Source organism: Patella vulgata, chromosome 3 (genome assembly GCF_932274485.2).
Source record: "Patella vulgata chromosome 3, xgPatVulg1.2, whole genome shotgun sequence".
Taxonomy (NCBI): domain Eukaryota; kingdom Metazoa; phylum Mollusca; class Gastropoda; family Patellidae; genus Patella; species Patella vulgata.
Genome location: NC_065881.2, coordinates 72349932 through 72362241, shown reverse-complemented (window position 1 = coordinate 72362241; position 12310 = coordinate 72349932).

The following is a 12310-nucleotide window of genomic DNA, read 5'->3' as shown; positions in this document are numbered from 1 at the left end:
TAGTTATGTTATACATGGTTTGGCACCAAATTAATTAATAACCAGAAGAAAACATTAATATTATAATTAAAAGCAACCACAATGACGACAAACAATAATAGATATATGACCCTTAGCAGAACAATAGATGGATATTTATCATTAACTTGAAAACGTGACCTGTATGTGTTACGAAACGTTGTTATTGAATAATAGAGAAGTAGTTATATACCTTGTGTTGTGTTTTGTTATGAACAACAGGGAGTATATACCAAACCATTTAGCGGAAAGTACAGGTTTTATCTATTTGGTAATCTATTATAATATCATTTCAAGAGTTCTGGTGTAATAATCTTTTTTATACATCAATAGTTTTCTAATCAAGATTTAACGTCATTTAAACTTCACAAAAAGGTTAAATAACACTAAAAGAAGAAAAAATATGCATTTAGCAAGATAAGTTTATTGATTGGGTACAAAAACCACTATTGTTTAAAGTTGACGTTTTCGATCTTGTCTGCAAATTTGTTTTCGTTTCCGAGAGTTTTTCTAAAATGCCATTCTTTTTTCAAATGGAATTGGTGTAAAATTATCGGATTGTTAATAGTCTTTTCCAGCTAAATTGGTTATTTTTGCGAAGATGTCAAACTTCTAAAATGCTTTTCATTTAATCATCGTGTTCCGAGTCTAGACGATGAAAAATGCATGGAATACGACCAGCGTCTGGCACATTAAGTGCCAACTGTTTAAGAAACCAATAAAGGAAATTGAACACTTAACACCTTCACTGAACGAAGGTGCTCAAGAAGTAATTTTGTCGTGGGCTGCTGGAAGAGTCTTGGGACAGAAACAATACTCAATTCTTAAATATAAGCGGATAATTTAATGGCCGTGGCTACGAGCCAGACAAGGTGTTGGCCAAATGAATAGTTTACACTTGTGATAATTTTACTGCGGGTTTTCTTCTTTGGTACATTCGATCGGTGATGGCCGATTGTTTCTGAGTGTCTGGTTTCTTAGTGCTGAACTTCAATTAAATATAGATAAAACAGAGATGAACTATTTTTTCCGTTCGATTAGTCTCTGGTGGTTTGAAATGTAATCGAAGTTACGGGAAAATAAATTCACTTACCCTTTTCGTATCACCGGATATCCACAACACCTGTTTGATGGGAGAGAGAGAAAGAGAGAGAAAGAGAGAGAGACTGAGAGATTTAACGTCCACTCCACACAAATTATATCATTTCGAGACTAACATGTTTCAATTGTATTTCGTAGGAGTCTTTAGCAGTGGGAGGAAATCAGACGAGACACAGTAAACAAGCTAGTCTACTTCTCGTCACGTTCAAGTGGGTAATCGAAACTACGCCTCTCGACTCAATGACAGACCTTATGGTTTAAAGCGCACGTTTTAAAGTATTCACCTCCACTCCTAATTAATCTTGGAACCGTTTTACATGAATGGTATAAATAGTTATAATTATGTTTCTAAATCTGTATTGTCTGCGTTTCTACCGCAGTGTATTAAAATGAACAAATGTCACATATATATTCCCCTGGCGTCGATGTAAGGAGTGATTACTATTTAAATTCCCGCATATTCCCGCATACGTGTACGACAAAATCAGTCCAGAAATTCGAACTACTATCGATCAACCAGTACTCTCTAAAACCCAAGCATCAGATTACACCCAGACAGGTGATTTAGGTTGACGTTTAATTGCTGGACTATTTTTTGAGAAAATATTAGGATCAGTTTTATCAATAACAGAAATACCAGAATCAGAACATGAATATCTGGAGCCCTCTTATTAGAAAGATAATCATCGCGAAGAAACCATACGTGACATTATTATGACTGAAACGTTGCAGTTAATAAACTTAGTGAATAATATTCATTCAACAGTCATTGTGCAAGAAACAAAACGCATATTGCAGGTCTTTCTGTATGCCTTAAATGTTATATAAATTATTAGACATTAATTAACTTACCAAGAAAATAATCAACTCTCAATCTCATCGAATACTCTAGATTGTCAATAGATTTAAATACGATTTGCGGTTGGTGATTTAACGCAAAAATGGACAATCCAGATTTTATTTATTATTGTAACAACGGTAGCAATGACAAACGAGGCTAAATTGAAATTGTATCGGCGATAACTCGGTTCAGAGTGAAGTAATTTGACTGAAATGTTCTTTAAAGGGGCAATATGTAATATTAGATAAAGAGATGACAGTTCTCGTTATACTAGTTAAAAAATAAATAGCTCTATTCTTTGGAACCTTAAAATATACGAAAATAGGTTTGGAAGAACATATTATTTTAATATCGAATTTTATGGAAAATATTGATTTAGAGATATAGCTCCAGCTTTCTTTAGCCGCCACCCCTTCCCAACACATGTAACCCATCTTTTTACGCGTTCTGTGATGTAATTAAGTATTTGAAACCCGAATCATTCTTTATTATTATTAGATTATCTTGATTAGGGAAAACCCCATTATAATTGATTTTTCCCTTTTTATCTATTAATGATGTTCATTTTAATTTGTACAGAATTTTTGTAAAACGAAGAAATATGGAAACTAGTTAAGAACTTCAATGCAAAATATTGAGCAACTGACCTATTTAAGGTAAAATATGTATAAAAAAAAAGTTCATTCCAATAAACCTACATTAACGGAGCCGTCTTGAAAACCTGTATAAACTAATTTAACACCCGATGACAACGACAGGGAAAAACACAACTATAAAGATTTTAATTTTATTTACAGTTCAAGCTGCAAAACACATAGTTCTTGTCGTCAAGTGACATTTTAAATAACGATTTTCAATTATTCATGAACAATCAGCCAGAAACGATGAAAGAAAATGGAAAAATTTGAAATAACAGCGATCGTTTCCTTACTGCTGATTGTCCCTCCCCAGGGCTCCGATTCGGTGGTACCCGTGTGGGTCATGTCTCTCTATTTCCGAGTCTATCAATCACCTTGGCAATGTTATCTCCTAAATCTATAAATTATAAATGAATTGGTAATAGAAAGACAAATACAGTCGAAAGACAACAGTGTGTTTAACGTTATAGGCCAATTTAAGACAACCATTCATTATAAGGACCACATAGAAGGGTAGTCGAGTAGAGTTGAAGAATAGAAGACAATGAATTGGAAATTGGAGGATGTTGTTAGTATCAAGATTACATCGATTACCATCTTCTAAGAGTCAAGAGTCTTAATTTGAATTACGTTTTCCATTACCGCTAACTTAGCACGTGTTGAAACTGATGTATTTTTCAAGACACAACATTTTGACTGGAATTACAAATTATGTTTAGATAAACGATCAAAGCATTTATATTTCCTTAAGATGAAAAAAAGAAAGTAGTTTAAAAGAATCGACATATATAAAGAATAAAAAAAATATATAATAATGTTTTTGGGAATGCCGAACCAATCAAAAACAAATACCAAAACAAAATGGTTCGCTGAGTTAGAATATAAAGGGTGTTGGCGTCGTCTGGATAATTATCTTTTTGAGCACAATATTCAGCGCCATGGCGACGTGAAAACAGTGGGTAGACTTTAATATATATTCTCTGTAAACTATAGCCTTGAGGACATCTTTCGGATTTCTTTTAAATGTTGGTGTGATATACTTTAAGCACATTTCTAATTATGATTGGCATTGCTATTTCCTGTCTGTGTATGACTGGTGGTAATTTCAGTTAGTAAAACGCCAGCTGCAATTGTCTTGATATTCTGTATGTGGTTTAAATTTTGTATTTTATGTTGAAAACTAAACTTGGTTTTACCTACTGGACTCACGATATTTTCGGACAAGGCGAATTTAACCCGTGTCAAATAGGTATGGGACCTATCAAACTCGCGAAATTTTCCTACAAGGCAAATTTAACCTATATTGAATAGGCATATCATAAAAACACAAAAAGACCTAGCTTGTTCCAGAATACTTTGCCCACATATTTTAGAAAGAGCGGTGCCCATCTTCTAAATACATGTCGAGCAATACTAGTAATGAATTTCGCATCCATCGCTTACAAACCACTTTAAGAGCAAGATGTTCAGATTAGAATTACATCTATATGATATCAATACTCGATTGCCTGAGATGACGTGTACTTAGGGGGTAAGGAGGTAATTTCGGGACGAAATATCCGGGAATGAAATACAATCAGAACCAAAATGTGATAAATACGATCTGGTGGTGTGGCGATATGGCTATCATCATTGTTACCGATATCAGATGTTGCAGTGAAACATATAGGCCGATATAGATACAATTACCGATAGTAACTCTTTAATAATTATCTATTAAAATGTCTCAAATGTCATGATAATTGATATAGATAATATGTCAGGGTACTATTTTATGCCGGGAATCAAACACATACACGATGTTTATTGAAGGAATTTATTGAAGGAATAATTGAGTCACACTTCCTACGTATAATTTTCCACAACACTCGAAATTAAAAACACGAATTAAAATTCAATATTGGTCCATTTCAATCAATATTGGTGTTGCTATCTTGCCGTAAAAATATGGGATTCTAATATCCAATATATTTCTGTTAGCTGAAAACGAAAATGACCTGCAGTTATTATTAGATAATTTATACGCATGGTCAACAAGAAATAAGATGGTTATTAATACAAATAAATCGTGCATTGTACACTTTCGTACCACATCAATTCCACAGACTTTACTTAAGTTTACCTGCGGCACAACAAACATTTCCATACAAAGTAATTATGTATATTTAGGAATGTTTCTAACGGAGAATCTAGATTATACTTGTATGGCCAAACATGTAGCCAATTTTGCGCTGCCCGAGCCCTGAGTTTACTGATTGCCAAAGCAAAGTGTATGGTTGGGCTGCCTTACAATACGTTTACTAAACTGTATAATAATTTAATTTATCCTATTATTAGTTACGGTGCGGCGATCTGGGGTGACCGGAAATTTAGTTGTGTGACGGCTGTACAGAATAAAGCATGTAGATATTTCCTTGGAGTAGGCAGATACACCCCAAATGCTGCTGTTAACTCGGACATGGGTTGGGTGCCTATACATGTTCGCCAATGGGACAGTGTGATCAGACACTATGGTAGATTATGCAATTTGACGGATTTTCGAGTAACTAAGATTATTTTTAACTGGAGTAATTCAAAAGAACCAAAAACAGGAATTTTAGAGTTAAGAATCATTTAAAGAAACTAGATATCAATATAGATATGAATAGTCATGTAAATACCCGAAAACTTGTTTGTGATGTTTTCGAAAGAAACTCCCATTTGTCTTTAGAAAAATGGTTCAGTGATGTAACCTATGTTAGTGTTAAAGTCGGCCATGGTCATAACAAGCTCCGGTCTTATCGTTTGTTTAAGTTTGAGTATGGACCCGAGAAATATGTAACGGACAATATTATTCCCTCCCATCGCAGTGCTCTGGCGAAATTTAGATGTGGAGTAGGTCCGCTGCGTCTAGAAACTGGACGATATGAAGGAATCCCCGTTGAAAACCGTCTTTGTTTTTATTGTACCGATCAAGTCGAAAATGAAGAACATTGTCTTTCCTGCAGAATAAACCATGCAGTCGACTGCCATTCAATTTCGACTGTTTTCGTATTTCACCGAACATAATTGATTAGAAATTACAATAAAGAAAACTAAAGAATTGAATGTAAATCTCTTCAGGAGGCAATTATTCAAGAGCTACATCTGCCTATTGTAGTTCTTTCTTTAGGCCTTAAATGTTATATAAATTATTAATTAGACATTTATTAACATGACCAGACCAAAATCAACTCGCGATGCCATTGGGCCGCTCCGATATTAAGTAGATTAGAACGGTTCGTCCATTTAATGATTAAATTTAAAAATGGGGAAGCTAGGCAAAGACTCGAATAAACAGCACCGTGGTTAGGATATTAAACAATCAATGCACACACCTTGTCAAAACAACAAAGATTTATAACTTCGCTCAGAATTTGAATGAAATTTTCAATATATTCATTTCGCATTGTCTATTTTTGAACTATTATAGCATAAACGGCCAGTTATCTTTTGAAACCATACATAATGTATCTTTAATATACATTCATGTTACATTAATATGTGCACTAGACCAATATGTGTCTACCTTAATGTTCAAGAGAATAGAGCGACACGCCCTTTAATTAGTACAGTAGCCCACGACAGAGCTTGAAATCAGGATTTTTTTCTACTATGGCACCAAATTTGGAAAATGCCGTAGCTAAAATGAGATGCCACGGCACCACCGCATTTTCTCATATTTAACACAAATTGTCGTAATTGTCCATCACGGAACGTGCAAATAGTTATTTATTCGTAGATACACAAACGACTCGTACAATGATTTCCAGTGTCAATTATTTTTGTTCTAATTATGTTTTGTGGTACCGTCAAATAACATGCTTTACAATTTCTTTATAATTATAACGGAAAACACGGATCAACGACCTGTTATACAAGAAATAAAGAAATAGACTAGCTAATATAGGTGTTGTTTAATTTACCTTAATTTAGCATAAGTGCTAATATTTTACTAATTTTAATTAGAACATGGATGTCAAAAATGTTGGAGTGATATACTTTAAGTACATTTCTAGTTATGATTGGCATTGCTATTTCCTGTCGGTGTATGACTGGTGGTAATTTCAGTTAGTAAAACGCCAGCTGCAATTGTCTTGATATTCTGTATGTGGTTTAAATTTTGTATTTTATGTTCGAAACTAAACTAGGTTTTACCCACTCGACTCGCGATATTTTCGGACAATGCAAATTTAACCTGTGTTAAATAGATATGGCACCAATCAAACCTTCTTTCTTTGTTTCGGGAAATATAGCTTTTAAAAACACAAAAATACCTAGCTTGTTCTAAAATACTTTGCCCAAATATTTTAGACAGAGCGATGCCCATCTTCTAAACACAAGTCGAGCAATACCAGTAATGAATTTTACATCCATCGCTTACAAACTACTTTAAGAGCAAGATGTTCAGATTAGAATTACATCTATACGATAATAATGATATCCATACTCGATTGCCTGAGATAAGGTGTACTTAGAGGGTAAGGGGGTAATTTCGGGACGAAATATCCGGGAATGAAATACAACTAGAACCAAAAAGTGATAGATACGAACTGGTGGTGTGACGATATGGCTATCATCGGTTTTACCGATATCAGATGTTACAGTGAAACATATCGGCCGATATAGATACAATTACCGATAGTGACTGTTTAATAATTATTATCTATTAAAATGTCTCAAATGTCATGATAATTGATGTAGATAGTATGTCAGTGTACTATTTTATACCGGGAATCAAACACATACACGATGTTTATTGAAGGCATAATTGGGTCACACTTCCTACGTATAATTTTCCATAACACTCGAATTTAAAAACACGAATTAAAATTGAATATTGGTCCATTTCAATCAATATTGGCGTTGCTATCTTGCCGTCAAAATATGGGATCCTCATATCCAATATATAAATCAGTACACGAGTCGTGTATATCTGTGGTTTCGGGCGCCATTTGTAATGAACAAAGAAAACGATCTCCTACAAGACAATGCGGAAGTGGTTAGTGGTGCGTGATTCACAAACGACAAAATAATAATAAAAAAATCCTGCAGAATAAACCATGCAGTCGACTGCCATTCAATTTCGACTGTTTTTGTATTTCACCGAATATAATTGATTAGAAGTTACAATAAAAAAACTACAAATCTCTTAAGCAGGCATTATTCAAGAGCTACATCTGCCTATTGTAGTTCTTTCTTTAGGCCTTAAATGTTATATAAATTATTAATTAGACATTTATTATCATGACCAGACCATAATCAACTCGCGATGCCATTGGGCCGCTCCGATATTAAGTAGATTAGAACGGTTCGTCCATTTAATGATTAAATTTAAAAATGGAGAAGCGAGGCAAAGACTCGACTAACCATCTATTTTTGAACTATTATAGCATAAACGGCGCAGTTCTTTTTTGAATCCTTACATAATGTATCTTTAATATACATTCATGTTAAAGTCTCGGTCTTTTAGAGTTTTCTTTATTCTGGTATTTGTTGTACCGTAACTTTTGTTTCGGCATAACTTGTTTCCATGTTTTCTCGTTTTTTATAACGGCTTTGACGTTGTGTTCTCTTTTTAACTGTTGATGGAAACGAATTCTGTCTTCTTCTCAACATCGACCAACAGGTTCTTCAGTCACGGACACCAAATGATTGAGTTGTAACATAATCAGATCATCTAATAACTGTGGATTGGACTTCTTTAATTCAGCAAGACGGTAACAAACATTAAACTACACTACATGTATAACAACCAATACATATTATAATATTGTAATCTTTACGGCCATCGTCTTAATTCACGTCTGCCTCCATGGTTCTGTGTTGAGCTACTCAACTCAACTAACTGAACTGACTTCATCAGAAACCTAAACCAATTTTTAGGTGAGGTATGAAGTTACATATTGATATTGAATAAAAAGAATTATGATGACAGCTGAATACTAATAAATAAATAAATTAAAGGTCGGCGGGTTCTCCGACATGACCATTTCAATATGGCAGTAGCTTATCTTAACAATAATCATATCGATGTTAGAAACAGCGGTTAGGTCAAAAGGACGGCAGAGACTTCACCCTTTGTTACATATGTGCACAAAACCAATATTAAGTCTACTTTAATGTTCACGAGAATAGAGCCACACGCCCTTTAATTAGTACAGTAGCCCACGACAGAGCTTGAAATCAGGATTTCTTTCTACTATGGACCAAATTTGGAAAATGCCGTAGCTAAAATGAGATGCCATGGCACCACAGCATTTTTTCATATTTAATACAAATTCCAGTATTCCAGTGTCAATTATTCACGTTCTTATCATGTTTTCTTATACCATCAAATAAGATGCTTTACAATTTCGTTATAATTATAACAGAAAATGCGGATCAACGATTTGATATACAAGAAATAAAGAAATAGACTAGCTAATCTGGTGTTGTTTAATTTACCTTAGTTTAGCATCAGTGCTAATATGTGACTAATTTTAATTATAACATGGACGTCAAAAAACGTCCTTGATCAATAAAACAACAATAAAACTAAACGTTATTCTTGGTTCTGATAATTTACGATCTAAAATTTCTCACGGTGGCTAAGTGATTAAGGCGCTGGCTCGCGTGCCTGGAGGTCGCGGGTTCGCGGAGAAAGTTCATCGGGATTTTCCGGAGTGATTTCCTCTTGTCAATGGCGCAGGGCTGAAGGCCTGACCAGGGCAGTTGTCTAATCATTCGGAAAGAAACGACAAACTGATGTCCAGTGTACACGTTGGCGTGCACGTAAAAGATCCCTTGACAGTTGGGGGTCGATATGAGACTAGGCCGTAGCGCCGCTGTCTAGAAAAAAATTCCATCACAGCACACTGTATGGTGTGTGTCCGTCTTCATTAGCCCAGTCGGAGCGAGAGAGAGAGAGAGAGAGATGGGGTTTAACGTCCACTCGACACAAACTAGGTCATTTCGGGACGAACAAATGGTTCAATTTTATTTCTATAATTCGCTTGCGCGTAGGGGTCTATAGCAGTGGGAGGAAACCGGAGGACCCGGAGAAAACCTACGAGGTTAGACAGGCGACCTACTCCTTGTCACGTACAACCGGGGATTCGAAACCACCTAGTCGGAGCAGAACAGTAGGTCGTTAACCCCCATTTAATTTCATTCTCATTCCTGCTCGGGTCGTCTACTCTTTCTTGATATCCGGTACAAATTCTAACCTAACACATTTTTGTTGAACTTCTATTTGGTATTCATAACTACGAAAAATAACCTTATGGGGTTTCCACACGATTCCATAGGTAGACGGGATAAAGTAGTCTATAGTAAAATTAGATGTGTTGCAGTTTACGAGCTTAGATTCTTCTTATTATTGTATTATGAAAATGCAAGAATTTTATTCGGGGTTTCCCTTTACATGTATTTTGATATTAGTAGCTGTCCCTTTTTTGGGATATAGGAAGGATGTTGTTGTACTTTGTTGATTAGTTGTTGATATAAGATAGTAAATGTAGTCCTTTCTATGTAAACTACTAGTTGTTGTCCTTTGTTTGGTATATAAAATATTAGAATATCACTATTATTATATATATATATATACCCATTGCTTTTCTGTTTATTTCGGTGGCGGGGGGGCTATCATAAACTAGAATATGTTACAATACTTAAGTTAATTTAGAAAAAAAGCAATATGGTTCCAAACATTTTCCATTGTTACAGAAAGTTGATTCTGTCGTGTTTGATAGGTCATATGGTTCAATAAGGTTCAAATACAGAACATCTTGTTTGGGGGTAGAGACTTTTGAAAAAATGACCAGTTGACCTTTTAGAATGGACTACCCAAATCGATGTTTGGGGCCAAATTTCCCTGATAACCTACTGCATTGCGTGTACCAATCTTCAATATCCCGGTTCATGCACATAAGTAGGACGTTAAACCCCATTTCAAGCAATGGATAAATATCAAAAACAAAATCATGTTTACTGGTTAAATACCCAAATTAATTTACCCGTGATGAATTGTGTGTGCAAAAGAGTGATAATAAACTTAAAGACGAATACTCATGTTGTTTGGCAATATTTTATTCTAGTTTATCTAACTTCTAGAAAATCAAAAACATTCCTACACAGTTATCTTGTTCTGGTTTTCGAAAACTCAAACGAAATAAGATTCGTCTTTCTGCACCTTTAAACACGTTCCAAAGAAGGTTATAGACATGGGAAGATTAGTGTTGAAAGATACATAGAACTTGTCCGTATATAATAACCATGAATGAAGTATATTAGACATGATGGGATAAGGAAAGCCATATTTAAATATATTATAAACTGTTTATTCCAAGTGTTGAAGGATTGATACGTTTACAAACAGACCACTTCATCAATTTTCTATCTTTTTACCACTGGTCTGACTCCCAACACGTTTAACACTGCCCCTATCACATCGACTTTTCAATGGTTGTCGTAAAAAATAAACTTCTTAAACAGCGATAGCTATCAGTACTTGATGGATTGAAAATAAATGCTCCCTATGGAGATTATATGTAATGATACATCATTTTGTGTAGCCAATGTCGACGGAAATATACATAATATATACATATAAATGATATACAACTTGAAAACAAATGAGATAAATAAATTCGAGATCTGTTTTCTGGACGGTATAGCCGTGGTGCCTATGTGAGTAAGACGCTGGTTCATTAACCAGGAGCTGTTGCCCACGAAAGTTGCCCAGAAATTTTCAGCATGTATTGCTTTTGTAGTGGTGTAGGACGGAGGTGCCTGGTCGTTCGGATGGCACTAAAAATGAGGTCCCGTGAACACATTGGTGTGTTCGTAAAAGAACGCGTGATAGTTGGAATTCGAAATAAGAGTAGTTCCCAAAATGTCCCTCATAGCACACTGGCATACCCCCATTTCTATGAGCTCAGTCGGTGTGGAAAAGAGAGAGAGGAACAGGAAATGGGGTTTAACATCCACTCGACACAAACTAGGTCATTTCGGGACTAACATATGGTTTAATTGTAATTCAATAATTCGCTTGGGAGGAAACCGGAGGACCCGGAGAAAACCTACAAGGTTGGCCAGGCGACCCCACTCCTTGTCACGTACAGTTGACTCAATGACAGGCTTTATGATACAGCGCGCACATGCTAACCATTCAGCCATCCAAGCCCCCGTGTGGAAAAGAAGGACGCTAAAACCTATTTCATTTTGTTTTCTGGACAGTCCGAAATGCAGTCAGTAAAGTAAATTGAGTTTACTTCCAACAAGGTCTTAACTGCTGTCATCACACCCTTGCTGCTGTAGACGTTATCATGTAAAACGTGACCGTTTAACGTAGCCGACATTATGTTTGAAGGAACGATTGAAGGAATAAAATGTGATGTAACGTCCCACTCGTCTGCACCAACCGGGTTAATGAGGGAAATTCCATTAATCAAGGGTTCCTTTACGTGTACACAACTAGGCACTTTTCCTTGTTACGCATCCGTTATACACCACTGACAAGCTTACAGGGTATGGACTAGGGACTAGCACGTCAATTATCTAAACAAATGAGAGAGAGAGAGAGTGAGAGAGAGAGAGAGAGAGAGAGAGAGGGGGGGAGGGAGAGTTACGTCCACACAAACTATGGTTCAATTTTATTTCAATGCGCATAGAGGGTCTTTAGCAGTGGGAGGAAAGTTTGTAAAAATATTCC